Here is a 17,280-nt window from a genome sequence, read left to right on the forward strand (position 1 = left end):
ATTTTGAAATTTTGCTTCTTAGAGATATCGTATGTGTTGACACCTATATTCCATAGATTCTTCAATTCAGCAATCAAAGGCTGCAAGAAAACATCTAGTTGCTACTTAGGATTCTTTGGCCCAGGAACTATAACTGACAAAAATAAATAGGGATCTTTCATACACATCCAAGGAGGCAAGTTGTATGGTGTCACTATTACTGGCCAAGATGAATATTGTTTCCCCGTTTGTCCAAATGGTTGAAACCCATCTGTTGATAGCCCCAATCTAACATTACGACTTTCCTCTGAAAAATATAGATGCTTCTTATCAAAGTGCTTCTAGGCAGGTGCATCTGAACAGTGACGCATTACACCTTCCTCAACTTCATGTTCAGCATGCCATCGCATGTGAGAAGCAGTTGCTTTGGAAGCATACAGTCGTTGAAGTTGTGGAGTAAGAGGAAAGTAATACATCTGTTTAAATGGTACAAGATTTTTCTTTGAAACAGATCTTTGACTTGTAGGCTTGTACCTGGGATGACTACAAAATTTGCAATTTACAAGCTCACTATCCTCTCCCCAGTAAATCATGCAGACATTGACACAAGTATCAATTTTTTCAACTGGCATGTTTATTCCCCTCATTAACTTTTTAGTTTCATAGAAAATTTTTTTGAACATTATCAGGCTGAAGCATCTCACTCATATACTGACAAATTTCATCAAAGCATCTATCAGAGAGGTGGTGTTCAGTCTTGATGTGCAACAAACAAGAAACAGCTGATAATTTTGAGTGTGTTTCACAACCAGGCCACACTTCTTGATTTGCATAATCAAGCATATCATAAAAGCTTTGTGCATCAAGATTAGGTAATTCTTCCATATCATCTGGAACAAATGCGGGACCAGCAGCCTCGTGAACCATTCTATGATATGATGTAGTAGGTGTAGGATCATCAAATGCACCAACATTCACGGGTAGGTTATTCATAGTATGATCTCGTGGTATCCTTTCATCTTCATCTATGCTTCTCGCAATTTCATTTTCTCCATGCAAGTACCATATATGATATACCGGTACAAAACCTTCTTTTAATAAATGACCATGGACAGTATGAACATTTTCAAAGTTTCTATTTTGACATTTCTTTCGGTTACATGGGCACCTTAGTTTCTCACTACAAAAGCACACAGAGAATTGAAAAGAAGAAATTTGCAGTATAACAGAAAATGGAATATAGAATAATGTTATTTGTTTTAACTTTGAACTGGAAATCTCTATTTTTTACAACAGGTATGCAAGTTGTATATATATAAACTAAATAACAACCTTTTCTCCTAAAATAACTCCAACAAAGTCCTATTCAAATAAATAGTAATATGATATCATTCCTAAATAACGGGAACAGAAATATTTGACTCAATTAACTTAAAAACAATCACAAGCTAAAACAATATAAGAGAACATAAGAAGATACACTATTTTTTAACAAATGGCATTATAATTATAAAATATTTGAATAGTTAAAAAGGGTGCAATTTATAATCAAGGCAGCAAGACAAATGTTTCCACTGAAGCTTCATTTTTTTAGTACCTTCGTATAATCAAAACTTCATAAAACATGTAACTCAAAATATGAAGGCAATGAAAAGTATTATGTTCTTCTACATCTTTTGTAGTTTTAAACATGTAACAAATGGCATTATAATTATACTGTGATTGAAATAGTTGAAAGGAATTGACCTCCTAGAAAATGTAATATCTCTATTTTGGTGGCAGACTTACACTCATCAATAGAGTGTTGCACAACATTCCTACCTACCTCATCTCCCTATTTCCATTACCAAAAAAAGATTCAGGAAAGACTAGATCGGTTAAGAAGAGATTTCTTATGGGAAGGTAACTGTGAAACTAACAAATTTCATTTGGTTATTATACCTAAGAGACATAATGGGCTAGTGGTTAAAGATTTGATTTTGCACAACAAGAGTTTTCTAATGAAATGTCATTGGATATACATGGACAATCCTGAACTATAGAAAGTTGTAATTTGGGAAAAATATGGGGTGGAAAGCAATTGGTGCACAAGCCGAAATAGAGATCGTCATGGCTCAAGTCTCTAGAAACACATTTCAAAGTAATGGGGAAAGCTCCAACCCAACTCTTCACTCCAGCTGGGGAGTGAAGATCATATATCTTTCTGGAAAGAAAGATGGTTAGGGACAGAGAGTGTGAGAGATGATTTCTCATCTCTTTTTCTAATTGCCAACAATCAGGAATCTACTATTTCTTAGTATTGGCAAGACAACTCTTGGATTAAGTAAGCTTTATTAAAAATACTAAAATTTGAATACAGTATGATGGTTTAGAAGTTTTATACTCTTACAATAGACTAAATCGACAAAAAGATATTTTCACATTCAGCTTTTGCTCAAAAGTGTTTCTAACTGTGGCGTTTAGAATTTTATTTCTGGCAGCTCAATATAATATCACTTTAAAGATTAAAAGATATAGTCAGGTTGTTGTTACAAGGTTAAAAAAATGGTTTGCACTTTCAAACAGTAAGTACTTTTAGTAAATTCCATAATCACCTTGTTAATTTTTGAATGATGTGGCTTAATCTATAAAAATATAAACTTATCTTTTAGCTGGGGGCTCAAAAATAGTGTACCGAATAGTGAACCCAATTCACAACTATGTTAGAGAAATTGACAGGGGATTCAAACACACAAGTCTATATATTCACTATATGAATGCTATATATTAATTGACCAAATAGAGCACATTTGAAGTTCTACAATTGACTGATTGTATCAAACAAAAAGGAGAAACTAATCTTGATAAAGAATACTTACCACTTAGCGGAAAGGATAGTGAAACTGAGAATCCAAGAGCCACAGATGAATTGCAAGTGAGTGTAGTCGGAGACAATCTTTAAAATGAGATGAAAATGAAAATGATTTAGATAAAGTACTGATACTGAACGTGGGCAGAAATTAGAGAAAAAAACTGAATAGTGGTGAAAGTCTCTGTAATTTAGGGAGGTGGGGAGTTTAGCGGAAAAGTTTTGCTTTTTTTTCTCTTCTTTTCAACTTTTTATTTTTCTTTCAAATATAATGAATTTTTCCAATTTTTATTTGAAGTATTTGTACAATTCTTGTAAGATTCTTTTTTATTTACCAAAAATGAAGACAAAAACAAAACCCAATCTTTAAATTGATGAAATTAAAATACTAAAAATGTAATAATATGTAGGAATTGAAACAAGCATGAAATCTACAACAAGCTAAGTACATCAGCAAAAACAAGCAACACATGCAATGATTAATTGAACAAAAGAGGGGTGAATGGGGATGAAGACATACCCAGCAACACGATGTGGGTCTTTCTGTATATATGAGATGCAGTCCATGAGTTGTTATACTCTTGAAAGATTAAAGACCTTATTTGCTCTAAGAAATACTCCATATATCAAATCACTGCAGTGAATTAGAGCTTGCGATGAAAACTTAGGCAATTTGTAGTTGAATCCGTTCAACTCTTGAGATGAGATCTATCATTGGTCTGTAGTGGAACGTAGAAAACAGATCAGCAAGAAAATTACCCAGTTCGATCTAGCTTTGCTTAGAAATTCTTGATGAAATTTGTTCTTCTTCATTCAACTTTTTGTTTCTTGTTCACTGCAGCTTAGAAATTCTTGATGGAATTTGTTCTTGTTCACTGCAGCTTAGAGATTCTTGATGAAGATTACCTAGTTCGAACTAGTAAGAATCAAGTGAGCTGATTTTTGTTTCTCGTTAATATCGCCTGCCTTTGTTGTTCTTTTTGGACATTTTTTGTTTTTTTTTAAAATTAAAATTTTGGGGATCCTTTCATTTTGATAACTCAGAACAAAAGGAAATACACACTAGCTCACGCCTATTGCCCAAGTCTGTAATGACAAAAAGAAAATTTAAAATAACTAAACATTTTTGCTTTCTATATTATTTAATAAAATGTCATCTACTAAGTTATATATTTATATGTTAAGTGGGTTTTTTTTTTTAAATATAAGGGTGAAAATATAAATAAAAAATATTTCGTACTTTTTTTTATCCTAATTTATTTGATATAGTTAATTTAATTGGACACGAACGAGTGAGATCCAACGTGAATACAATGTTGATAATGTTGAAAGATTTTTCATATAAAGAAATGTGTCACTTTTTTCGTATTGACTAAATAGAAAATTATGTAGGGTGTAGTATGTAAACACGTTACACGACATATCTTTATTTTCACATGATATATATATATATATATATCTCAACTACTTTAATTAACTTTGCAATAAAATATATTTGTGTATCCATGAATTGTAGATATTTTGTGCTAACTAAATGAGTCATTTCTAATAGTTCGATAACATATTGGAGCTTTTCTCTAAATACAAATTAGGTCTAATAAAGATTTATAGCTAATTTTTTAAAGTTTGTACATGATATTAAATTAATATTAATAGTAATACACATATTTCAATAGAGACGTTCATCACAATTGTCGACTTAAATCAAAAGAAAGAGGCCTCTACTACTTCTTCGTACAACCCAAACATACCATCCTATTAGACCATAAATGACCTTCCGGAGCTAACCGCACAGACGAAATTATAATCTGAGCACCTTTACAAAAAAAATTAACAAATTAAATTTTGGCTAAAATTTGAAAGATAAAACGTCTAACGGTACAAAAAATGAAAGACTCAAAAGTCGAACCAACCAACCATCCTATTAGAAAAAAAATGACCTTCCCGAGCTAACCGCATTGACAAAAATTTTATTCGAGCATGTTTACCAAAACTGTTGACCGAAGTCAAATTTGGCCAAAACATAAAAGATTTACGCCAAATGGCACAAACTGAAAATGAAAGCCTCATAACCCGAACCAATAATCATATTAGACCAAAAATGAAATTTCAAAGCTAAACCCACTGATGGATTTCTCATTTGAGCACCTTTAGCAAAAATTTGACCAAACTCAAATTTTGGCCAAAAGTTAAAAGTTAAAAGGCCAACCGGCACAAACTGAAAAACAAAAACCTAAAAACAAAAACCAAACATCCTATTAGCCAAAAAAATGACCTTTCGAACACAACTACGCTGATGGAATTCTCATTTGACCACGTTACCAAATATATTGACCAAAGTTAAATTTTTGCCAAAAGTTAAAAGTTAAAACGTCTAATAACACAAACTGAAAAAAAATCCTCAAAACCCGAACCAACCATCCTACTAGACCAAAAATGACCTTCCAAAGCTAACCGCACAGATGAAAATTTAATCTTAGCACATTTACCAAATATATTGACCAAATCTATATTTTGGCCAAAACTTAAAAGTTAAAACAAACACCTAACGATACAAACTAAAAATAAAAGCCTCAAAACCCGAACCAACAATCTCATTACACCAAAAATGAAATTTCAAAGCTAACCGCACTGACAGATTTCTCATTTGAGCACATTTGCCAAAATTTTTGACCAAAGTCAAATTTTGGCCAAAAGTTAAAATTAAAACGCCTATTAGAACAAACTGAAAACAAAACCCTCAAAACCAAACGAACAATCCTATTAGAAAGAAAAATCTTCCAGATACAACTATGCTGACAGAATTCTCATCTGACCACGTTTACTAAATATATTGACCGAAGTTAATTTTTTGCCAAAACTTAAAAGTTAAAACGCCTAACGGCATAAACTGAAAATGAAAGCCTCAAAACCCGAACCAACAATCATATTAGACCAAAAATGAAATTTCAAAGCTAAGCCCTTTGATGGATTTCTCATCTGAGCACGTTGGCAAAAAATGTTAAGCAAAGTCAAATTTTGGCCAAAAGTTAAAAGTTAAAACGACTAACAGCACGAACTGAAAATAAAAGCTTCAAAACCCAAACCAACCATCCTACTAGACCAAAACCTTATGAAGCTAACGATGCTGATGAAATTTTAATCTGAGCATGTTTATCAAAAATATTGACCAAATTTAAATTTTGGCCAAAACTTAAGAGTTAAAACTCCTAACAAAAACTGAAAATAGAAGCCTCAAAACCCGAACCAACCATCCTACTAGACCAAAAATGACCTTCCAAAGCTAACCGCGCTGATGGAATTTTTCTATTAGCACATTTACCAAAAAAATTGACCAAATCTAAATTTTGGCCAAAATTTAAAAGTTAAAACGCCTAACAGCACAAACTAAAAATGGAAGCCTCAAAACCTGAACCAACCATCCTATTGGATAAAAAGTGACCTTCCGAAGCTAACAACGCCGACGAAATTCTCATCTGACCACGTTTACAAAAAAATGTCAAGCAAAATCAAATTTTTGTCCAAAAGTTAAAAGTTAAAATACCTAACAGCACTAACTGAAAATGAAAACCTCGAAACCCAAACAAACCATTCTATTAGATAAAAAAATGGCGTTCCATAAAGCTAATCACACTATGGAATTCTAATCCGAGCATGTTTACCAAAAATATTGACCAAAATCAAATTTTGGCTAAACCCTTAAAAGATATTGAGCAAAGTTATTTTTGGTCATCGCGGTTAGCTCCGGAAGGTCATTTTTTATCAAAATGACGACCTTACTTTTTCCATTGGGTGAACAATTGCTTTCTCATCATCACTGACACCTTTAAATACTCCATTTTCTCAGATTCATAATCAAGATAAGGCATCGTCATTATTTTGTTCATTTCAATGAGCGTCTATATTCTTAACCATATTTTCATCTTCTTCATCGTTAGTGCACTGAAAAAAAATTCACCTTCAGCTTCTTCAAGATTTTAATCTAATATTTACTTTTGTTTCAACACTAGATGATGATTTACCAAACAATTTAACTTCTCAATCGGTAAATTTACCAACTATTCAAATATCAGTTAGTAATTTAATAATTTAACGATAAATTTTATCACAGTTGGTAATAGTTACTATCCTATTAAACATTCATGTGTAATATTACCAACTAAAAATTAATATATTGGTAAATATTACCAACGGATTAATGATCGGTTGGTATATTACCAACTATTTTAATTATGTTAGTAATTTACAAACTACAATCTTTATTCGTCAGCAAAATTTTCAACTAATTGGATATTGGTTGGCAAGTTTACCAACAAATTACATTTCGTTACTAATTTACCAACACATTTATATTTGGTTGGTAATTTAGCAACAAAATATTGCCGTTGGTAAATGGTTTGTTAGTAATTCATTGGTAATTTGTTAATAAATTATATAAACAATTTTTTTGTCATATTTACCAACCGATATATACTTCGTTGGTAATATTACTAACAAAAGAAGTGCGTTAGTAATATTTCAGTTGGTAATCCATTAATAAAAAGTTGCTAAATTTGGTGCCATTTTTTCCCGCCGTATTTACCAACTAAAATATTTTGTTGGTAATATTTTGGTTGGTAATCTGTTAGAATTTCGTTGTTAAGTTTTCAAAAATAATTCGGTTAGAAATATGTTGGTAATTTGTTAGTAAAATACTAACCAACTGAAGTTGTTAGTAAAATTTGTTGGCAATTTGAGGTTTTTTTGTAGTGTTAGTTGACCGGACCAACGGGGCAAATTCTAGGATCTATCATGCATAGTTCACAGGTAAGCTCATCACACTAGGCATTGACACTATAAGTTAAACAAGACTCCACACTTTCGCTAGTGTGCAATGATCATCACAAGAGAATGAATTTGATACAAGGCTAGTCATAACGAGATGCAAAGAGTTCACATATTGTCTATGCAACTTCATTTGGCCTCATCGTAGCTGCACATTCATGTTTGTTCGATTGAGAGCACTATTCAAGTCATCGGTATTGATTGGAACCGAGAATCAATTTTTTACAAAAGAACAGCCACAATCAAGAGCATATAAAGGGTGGCAAAAATGTGCGAAAAATTCAAAAAAATTGAGAAGGGTCAAAATCATTTTGCAATTTAAAATAAAAGGAGCCGTAAGCTCAAACATCCACAGAAAGCAGTGTATAATAACACAATTTAAACAAACAGCCCAGATATACACAACATACAAACATCAAATAGCACACAATGGTGGGCCTCACCCCACCACAAATAAAAGTAATTTGTCCTCAAATGCAAATAACAAACATCTGAAAGTAAATTAAAGAAAGACAGAGAGGGAGGTAAAGAGGGAATCTTGTCTAAGCAATCATTCCATATGCCTGGGAATCAGTGCCCGGAGTGCCCCCCAGAAGGACTAGCTCCACTGGATCCCACAACAGGTGCTAAGGAAGCTTGCACAACAACATCTATCATAATTTCTTCCGTCTCGGTCAGGTCTTGATCTGTAGCTCCCTCAGTCTCCTAAAGCATCTCTTCATCAGTTTCTGCTTCTGACTCAGGATCGGCTATCTGCTTCGCTCTATCCCCATGTCTAGTGGTGATCTGAGGCATCTCAGGCACGTCTGGAATCTCCACTGTTCCAAAGACCATGGACACATCGGTGGACCTTAGGTTGTCTACATCTTTTCGCAGTTCAGCAATGGCAGCTTTTAAAGCCGTCACCTCCTCTGTGGACCCTTTGTTCTGCTCACACACCGCTATCCTGGTTGCTAGAGCATCAATGGTAGCGCTCAGAGGTGTCACCGCATCAGTTAGGGCAACCTGGATCATGCCTGGAATAGAGGCCTCTAGACTAGCAACCCGACGATCAGCAGAAATGGCCAGTTGTCCCATCCGGAGTAGGGAAGCCTAGGTGAGTGGAGGCCAGGAAACAGCAGCAACAGTAGTGGGTCTTGGAGACCGTACGACAGCAGAAGAACCTGGAGTATCAGCGGGAGTAGCAGTGGCAATGGATATACCTGAAGGCCTAGGGGCCGGAGTAGGGAAAGATGCATATGCAGGTATAGACCCAGTAGCCACAACTTCCTTCTGCTTCTTTTCCGCTTGGTCCTTAATATATTCAGCTTCGATCTTTTGGATATTAGTGGAGGCTATGGGCATCACTTCCAAATTCTTCTTAGCATCTCGAGGCACCCAGGTATGTTTGCATAATTTTGTGATCAAGACTGGGAATGGAAGTGAGGTTCGACTCTCTCTTGCATGCATGAGTATCTCTGAATCAATTATTGTAACCAAGTTTGTTCGAGTCTCCTCTATGATACAACCCAGGCAAGCTGCCTTGGCAAGGCGAATGATCGACTCTTTCTGGGACGTCATAATTGTGTTGCTGATAAAACCGAACCAGAACCTTGCGGCAATGTTTAGTTCTTTCTTTTCAATCAGAAATCCTACTACCAACCACTTTGGAGTCTCATCTGAAATTAGTGGGGCTAACCACTTTTTCATCTCATCCATCTTTTTTGTTCTGATCAATTGTTGGAAGTGATCCCCAATATTTGTGGACATGCCCAAGACTGTGTTGATTGCCTCACTATCACATTTCACCCTCGTACATCTGACAACCACATAGTCAACTTGTTTGAAGGCTGCTGCTAGCTTTTTTTTTGGGGTATTAGTACATTGTATGCACTTTAGAACTCTCTCACCCAGTTTGGAATATAAGGACCACGGGGTTTAGTGAAGATTTTGAACTTGTGGTACCTCAGGCACTCCATTATCTCTGGGTGCCTGTCTATAACCCTATCTATGGACAGATGCTTTTCCTCCAGAATTGTCCTTAGCCCTTAAGCCTTTTCTCGATTCATTGACTTAGGTGGGGGACCCTGTACTGGAGGTGATAATACCATTGATTGTTCTAAAACTGGAGGTGTAGTGGTGGTAAGCTGGGGAGTCTTGATCCTGGTCGGATCATTCAGCTTCTTAGTTCGCCGCTCAGCCCTTTGTGTTATTAACAGATCATTCTCATCAAAACCCACACCTTCGCTTTCAGATTGGTTGGGGTCATTTCTATAAAAGCCATCACTGTTTGCATCTGATAATTCAAAGGTCTTGTCTTTTCCCTTGCCTTTTCCACCAGTTGTGGAAAGTTTAGCAAGGTGGCCTGCTTCCTCCTACAACTTTAGATCTAGCCATTTCTGTAAAAAAAAATTAGGAATAAGTTAAAATGAATAAATCAAATTCATAAGGACACAATCGCAGAAAAACTCGCCGAATAGATTGGCGAGTCGCCAAGTTGCTTTGGCGAGCAGGGTTTAATTTGCCGAAGGACACAGTGCAACAAGGTTTAGGGGGATAGACAAAGGGTGATCAAGGAAACTTTCGGCAAGTCACCGAATATTTTTGGCGATCAAAGATTTCTCGCCGAAATTTACATAACCCATATCACAAGTAGCATGAAATTAAAGGCGAGATAGGTCATTAGGCGAACCACCGAGTGGTTTAGCGAGCTCGACCCAGCTCGCCTAACATCCCAACGTGCCAATTTCCAACCTAACTTCTTGACCTCAACCCCGCAACCCCCGAAAACAAAATTAAACTATGCACTAGTATAATTAAGACCAGATCCATAACACTTAATCATGATAAACATCACGCATGCACAACCCCACAAAATTTTACTCAGTTCTACGCGCAACAAAAAGAGAGTTTCAAAAATCAAGATAAAATGGGTAAGATTTATAAATCAAATTTGATATTTTGAAAATCTAAATCTATCAGAGAGGCCCAGCACACATCATTTCAATAAGCCCAATTGCATAAGATAATGAATTTTTCAACGTAGTCTCAGGATTCGGGAAAACCAACCTTTTATGTTGATCGAAGTACTTTGAAATTCTAAGAGGAAATGTAATACCAGGTTCGAACACCAATCGGCAATTAAAATACCAGGATTGCAAAGATAATGAAAATTACTTACTAGGTGCAAATTTGTGAAAGTTAAAATCGAGTGGAAAATGAAAATTTGACAAACTTTGCAATCATTGACCCGAACTACTCGGCGTCACGGACGCCTAGTAATCACCTTCCTCGTCGAGTTTTACAGAGTCCAAAGTAAATTAGTCTTGAGTCTAACGGCGGTCTAGTTCGGGATCGCCGAACCCTTTGGCGATTCACGGAATGGACCTATATATTGTCAATCTACATTTGTCGATCACTCTCCACATTTCAACTTGCAAAATCAATGCACCATTATTTCTATAATAAAACAAAGCATTTAAAACCTTGGGTTGCCTCCCAAGAAGATCCTCAGTTAACGTCGTGGCACGACATACGGCAACACTCAAACTCTATTTTTGGGGTTAGCCATGGTATCACTAGGAAACCCCCTGTTTTGTTGCGATTGGAGATCGGGAAATACGTGTCCCACAAGATTCTCGAGCAGCTAGGCAGCGCTGGAATGAGACCAAATCATTCCCTTTATCCCTTCAATGTCTTCCTTCATTTCTTCCAGCTCTCTATCTTGCTCAGTCACCTTGTGGAGAATGATTGAGAGTATTCCCTCAAGGCTTCTAACCTCATTGTCACTGGGAATTCATCGCTCATAGGGAGGGATGTATTTATCCTTCCTCTTGCACTGGACTTCGATCTTCATCATCCTTTTGGCAAGCTCATCCATCTGAATCATCAGTGCGGCCATCATGAAATCCTTTTCTACTTCTTGGTTCATTTTAGGCATGTTGTTGAGCAGTTGGATTGCTCTCGCATAAGGTTGTTTTTCAATACCACTCGGAATGAGTTGGTCGACCAACCTCTTGTTTCCGGGGCAAAGAACTCTGTAGAAGCAGTCAAGAAGGATTATGTTGGGAATTTCATGAGTTTGGCATTGAGCGATCAGTTCTTTAAACCTTTTACATGCCTTGTGGACCCTTTCACCCTCCAATTGTTTGAAGGTTAGGATACGATCCCGAATCATCATTACCTCTAATGGAGGAAACTGCATTAGCTCCTGAGTACTGCTCACCATGCTCGCTTCCTCTGTTTGGATATAGACAAACCAACAAAACAAAACTAGAAATTAAGTTAGTAAATTACGACTAAGAAGAACAAAAATTCTACTATCTAAAAATTCTCAAATAACACCACCCCCCGGCAGCGGCGCCATTTTGATGTTTGTGTAATCAAGACACAACTTCCGATGCAAGTGTCTACGATCGTACAATAGTTTAGTAACCCAACCAAGGGTTGGGATCATCCCAAGAGAATGGTTTTGAGAATTTATAGAAAAATAAAATCTAGTTCTAACTAGTCATAGCTAAAGACATTAACGATTAAAAATAATGTAAATTAAAGGGGGACACAAGAGTGTCAATTAACAATGGGAGCGGGGTTGTCTCAAGTAAGGTAAAAACAGCAAAATAAACAAAGATTTCTAAGTAATGAGACGGGATCCTTGGGATGTGATGGGAATACGGGTTAAGCTAGATTATTGGGCACATGCTTTCGATAGAAGATTCATAGAATAATAGTGACTAGGCTAGACTTTAAGGGGAATAAGCTCTCTCTCGAGTAACTTTCCCTGTTTCAAATGCGTTCCTCTTGGACACCCACTTACCGCATGAAGATCAGCCTACGACTTAACCAACTCACTTTCTTGAGCTGAGTGTGTGGACATAGGAGTAGGGTTCACTATATCGAGCTGAACCTCATGTCGACTCACTCACACTGGCCATCAATCTAGTGGTCTTAGTTTTACGACCTCTCTCTCGAGCAAGCTGACAACACATAAAGAAACTTGTATTTGCAACTACAAATTCATTAAATTCATCCACAACCACTAAACGAAATCACAATTAAACTATGATTAAACTATCAACAAGAAAGACGTAACAATTATCTTAACCTATATTCGCTAAATTACATCCCAAGAATTGGGATTTTTAGCCACACATCAAGAGATATAAATTTATACCTAAATGAGATTGAATTCAAATGAGTATGAAGATTTAAGTCTTGTTACAAGCTAAGAATGAAGAATCCACGAGACCCAAGTCCAAATCCTTGGAGATGAAACCCTCTTGTTCTTTAAGTCTTCAAAACCCTTAAAACATAGAGAAAAATATCAAAAAGTACTATTCTACATGAAAATTAAAATAATTGTTCGACTCTAAGTGAAAATTATAATAATTGTTCCACACTTAAAACTACAACTCTAACTAGTATTTATAGTTTTCACAGATTTATGCTCAGCGGATCATTCGGCGTCGTTAGTCAGAATCGCCGATTAACTCGGCGATTCTTCCTTTGGTGTAGTTCATCGCCCTCTTGCATGATCCCTCAACATCATCGTGCTCTAGGTCATTGGGCAACAGTGTACTGCTTCACAGAACTTCTCGGCGATGCGCCGACTGCTCCTTTTTTCCGCCGACTTGATCTTTTCTTTCAGGGCTCAGCTTACTGGAACAAAAGGTGAAGTAAGACCCTTCGGCGACTCACCATGTGGATCGGCGATCCTCAGGCCTTCATTTCTTCATTCTTTTCAGCCATTTCATTCCTTTTTGCGACGTAGTGTCAATGCTTTCCTTAAAACTTCAAATACCTGAAACTTAAGGATTTTCATCATATATTGAGATAAAATAAGTATTTGAGGACACAATTTCTATTAAAAAATAGACTTAAATGAGTCCAATTTATGGACTCATCAGCTACCCATTATATGTGGGTGGGATCATAGCTACAGAAATGCGGGACAAAGCACTAAATGAGAGAGCCGGACTTCCATTTCCCTGATAGGGAAATTGTGTCTGCAAGAAAACACCCCTCCAAAACGGGCTAGTGGACAGGTGGAGTGAGGCATTCAGGCTCACCCAAGCTTCAAAAATAAAAGATGTCACTAACCATCTCTTTGGTGCAAAAGTCAAAGTTGTGGATTCATTGGCAGTGGTTCCTCATGTACCGATGGATATTCCACCGGCGGATAGAGGGCCAGCGTAGGGGGAGTCAGCACAACCATCTACAGAGGCACCACTACCACAAGCTTCAGCCTCACAGGCTTCAGGTTCTTTTTTCACTATTCCTACTCTATTCCTTGAGAAATTGGTTGAAGATCAGCGACAAACTAAGATCTTAGTGGACCAAATTGTATGCCGGATGCCCCAGCTCATACAGCGCGATGTTTTAGCTGCAGAGAAGAGAATAAAAGATGAGATGCAGAAGGAGCTGGCTGTCTTAAAAGACAAGATGGTTGGTTTGGAGGACCATGTCCAAGATCAGCTGCAGGCTACATTTTCAGTCAGTACTGACAAGTTCAAGACACAGTTGGATGAGATGCAAGCTCAAGTTGCTAAAATGGCTGAGAAGCCGGTACAGGTTCCTACCCCGGCCATGCCAGAGTCAATGATGAAGTTGTTCAGTGAGCCGCCTACCACTCAATCCCTTGAAGACTTCTGGCGAAACTCTCTAAAAGAAAATCCGACAAGAAAAAACACAATGCTGGAGAGTCTGATGAGGAGCTGCATGCTGGCCTATCCAAAGAAGAAAGAAGACAACACAAGAAAGCCCGCAAGGCATCGGGGAAAAAGGCAAGAGAAAACAAAGCACTTGAAAAACAACAGCGAGATGCGGTGTTAGCTGGCGCTGGTAGCGGAGTACTTGTCCCTTTTAGTGGTAGCTAGCCTGATCCAGAGCTGGTTTGTGTGAGTGCACCCGTTGATAAGGGTGTCGACGCTGATCCATCTACCGGTGCCTTGTGCGCCGTAGGTATGACCCCTCCTCACAGCCCTGTATTGTTTTGCTTTATTGATTTTAAGGGAAAAGTCCTTTTGTTTAGGAGGCGGTGGTGAGCAGCCTGCCATTTTAGCTGTTAGAATGAATGGAGGTTGACTCTGTGTTTTTCTGGTAAATTGTGATTGGTTGGATTTTGATGGAAGTGTAAAGTTTGTGTGTGTTGGGTTGTGCAGCAGCTAGTCTGTTTGAAATTATAACCTTGATCTAAAATTTGACTGTTAGGCTCTTTAGATGACATCTTAGGTACTTACAGGTTGAACATTGCTATTCGGGGAAATAAATTGGTGAACTAATAAACTGGAAAATGTAGTCACGTGTCATGTGTGTGTGAGGTTTGCTTGAAGGCTAACGCTAGGAGAAAAAATTAAAACTTGCCCGAGTAGTCTTGCTTAAATCTGAGAATAATTGGATATGAAAGGATTAGTAGGCCATTTTCGCTAAGCCATTGAAAATCCAAAAACAAAACAACCAAATAAAAAGCATATCACTTGAACCCGATTTGAGCTTGAAAACCAAGTTTGTTCTTACCCACCAAATATCATATCCTTGGGTCTCCAAAGATACGATGTCACAACTCAGGCCAAAAGCATAAGTTGAGGGTGATTACAATCTGAGCAGAAAAGAAAAGTAAAAAAAAATGGTTCACTCCATTAGCTGAAAGAATAAAATGTGCAATAAAAAATAAAAATAAAAACAGAAAATATTGGCTGCTAGGATGTATTGAAATGAAGAAAAAGAGGGAATCGCTCAGAAAGAGTTGTGTGCGAACGAAACAATGGAGAACCAAGGTACTAGTCACTCACAAACCCAAAAATCCATTCCCTAGCCTGATTAGTCCCAATTATCATGAGTGAGGGACTTCTTTGGTGTGAGGACACAATGATTGCTTTTGATAGTTACATTCTTTTAGCTGATAGTACACAGGCATAAGTATGGTCGACTATGAGTAATGGGATGTCATACATCGATCATTTCATGTTAGATTGATGGTTTTGGATACAAATTGTGGTTGAGAAGGCTGTTGCATTTAGGATAATATCTGTGGGATTTGAAGAGCCGAATGTCTAGATTTATCATCACTTAAAGACAAGTAATGGTTCTATGTTGAGGGTGTTAATGTGCCGTGAAATATTGGCACACTCGATGCTCAAAACAAAGGATTAATACTAGAATCAAGTGTATTTTTATAAGCTTTAATGTGTTTGTTGAATGTTTAGACAGATTCTCACCTGTGTGGAAAACTAGAAAAAGGAGCAGAAGATGAGTGTGATCAGTGAAGACCACGAGCACCTAGACGGGCAATGGTCCTTGTAACGAACCATGGTGACAATCGTGATAAATTTTCAGTGAAGAGACATCGAGGAGCTGAAATGAGATTTGACCAAGTAAAGAGCACGAACAACCTCACGGGCCGTGGTCCTAAAAATTGTCTGTAGTTGTGATCGTGGAGTGGATACACTGTTTGGGTCTTGAGAAGACGAAGTGTAATGGCGACAAAGTGAAGACCACGGAAAGCCTCACGGGCCTTGGTCCCCATAATGGTCTATGGTGGTGATCGCGAAGTGGATCCAGTGTATAGGCTTTGAAGACTCAGATTTTGATTAGGACAAGTATAGATCACGGCAGGCGTCACGGACCGTGAAGCCTTTGACGATGCGTCATGTTGCCCGTGAAGTTGCCCGACAGTTCATTCCTACTTCGAGTAGGACTCATTTTAGACACTTTATTTGAATTAATTTAGTCGTTTTTAGTTTTTATCTCGTCATATCTAGAAAGAGAGACTCAGTTTTCAATACTTTTGACTTCGGTTTTTATCGATTAACATTGAATTGATCTTGAAAGTTGGATTTTGATTTTCACAATATCAATCGTTCAGTGAATTTGCAGATTTTTGTAAGTAAACTTTCTTAATGTTTTCATTGTTAATCTTTGTTCATTTATTAGAAGTCATGAGTGGCAAAGGACCACAACTATGTTTATGGGAACTATGAGAGAAATCTAAATGCGAATTTGTAAAATGAGTAGAAGGTGAATTATATTTGTAATATTTAACTCAGCTTTCATTATTCATTTGTTCTAATGAATGCATGCATTAGAGTAAGCATGTATCAATCAATTGTTCGAGATAAAAGATATAGTTGGAAAAAAGCGGAGTTAATCTAATAAAATGGCGTTAAAGGTCGAGTTCGAGAGAAGAGAACTTTAACACCATTGTACGCGAGGGTAGACATTGTTAACATTCAAAGACCGAGAGGAATTGATTCAAAATTATCTAACTAGACTGAGAAGTGTTAGATATAGTTAACTCGCTTATAAATTGCAAAGATTAAATTACCTGAAACTCAATTACGGATGAACAATAGATGTAATGCCATGGGAAACACAACCCTGGTTTTATTTATTTATCGAAACAACTTTAGAAACAATACTTTGTTAATTGTTAATCCAGATCTTGTTTAAAAATCTTAGTTACTAGAACTTTACACCATAACCCAATTTACATTCCATAATTGTTTTCTTTGGGAAATAATAACAACATTTGGGTAAACACAACAGTGAAATTATTTTTGTAAAGAAATTCTCTGTGGGATCGACCTCAACTAACGTTGAGTTCTATAAATTGACTTCGACCGTTTATACTTCTTAATTGAAGTGTAAGTTTG

This window comes from Solanum tuberosum, unplaced genomic scaffold (assembly GCF_000226075.1).
Source record: "Solanum tuberosum cultivar DM 1-3 516 R44 unplaced genomic scaffold, SolTub_3.0 scf00291, whole genome shotgun sequence".
Lineage (NCBI taxonomy): Eukaryota > Viridiplantae > Streptophyta > Magnoliopsida > Solanales > Solanaceae > Solanum > Solanum tuberosum.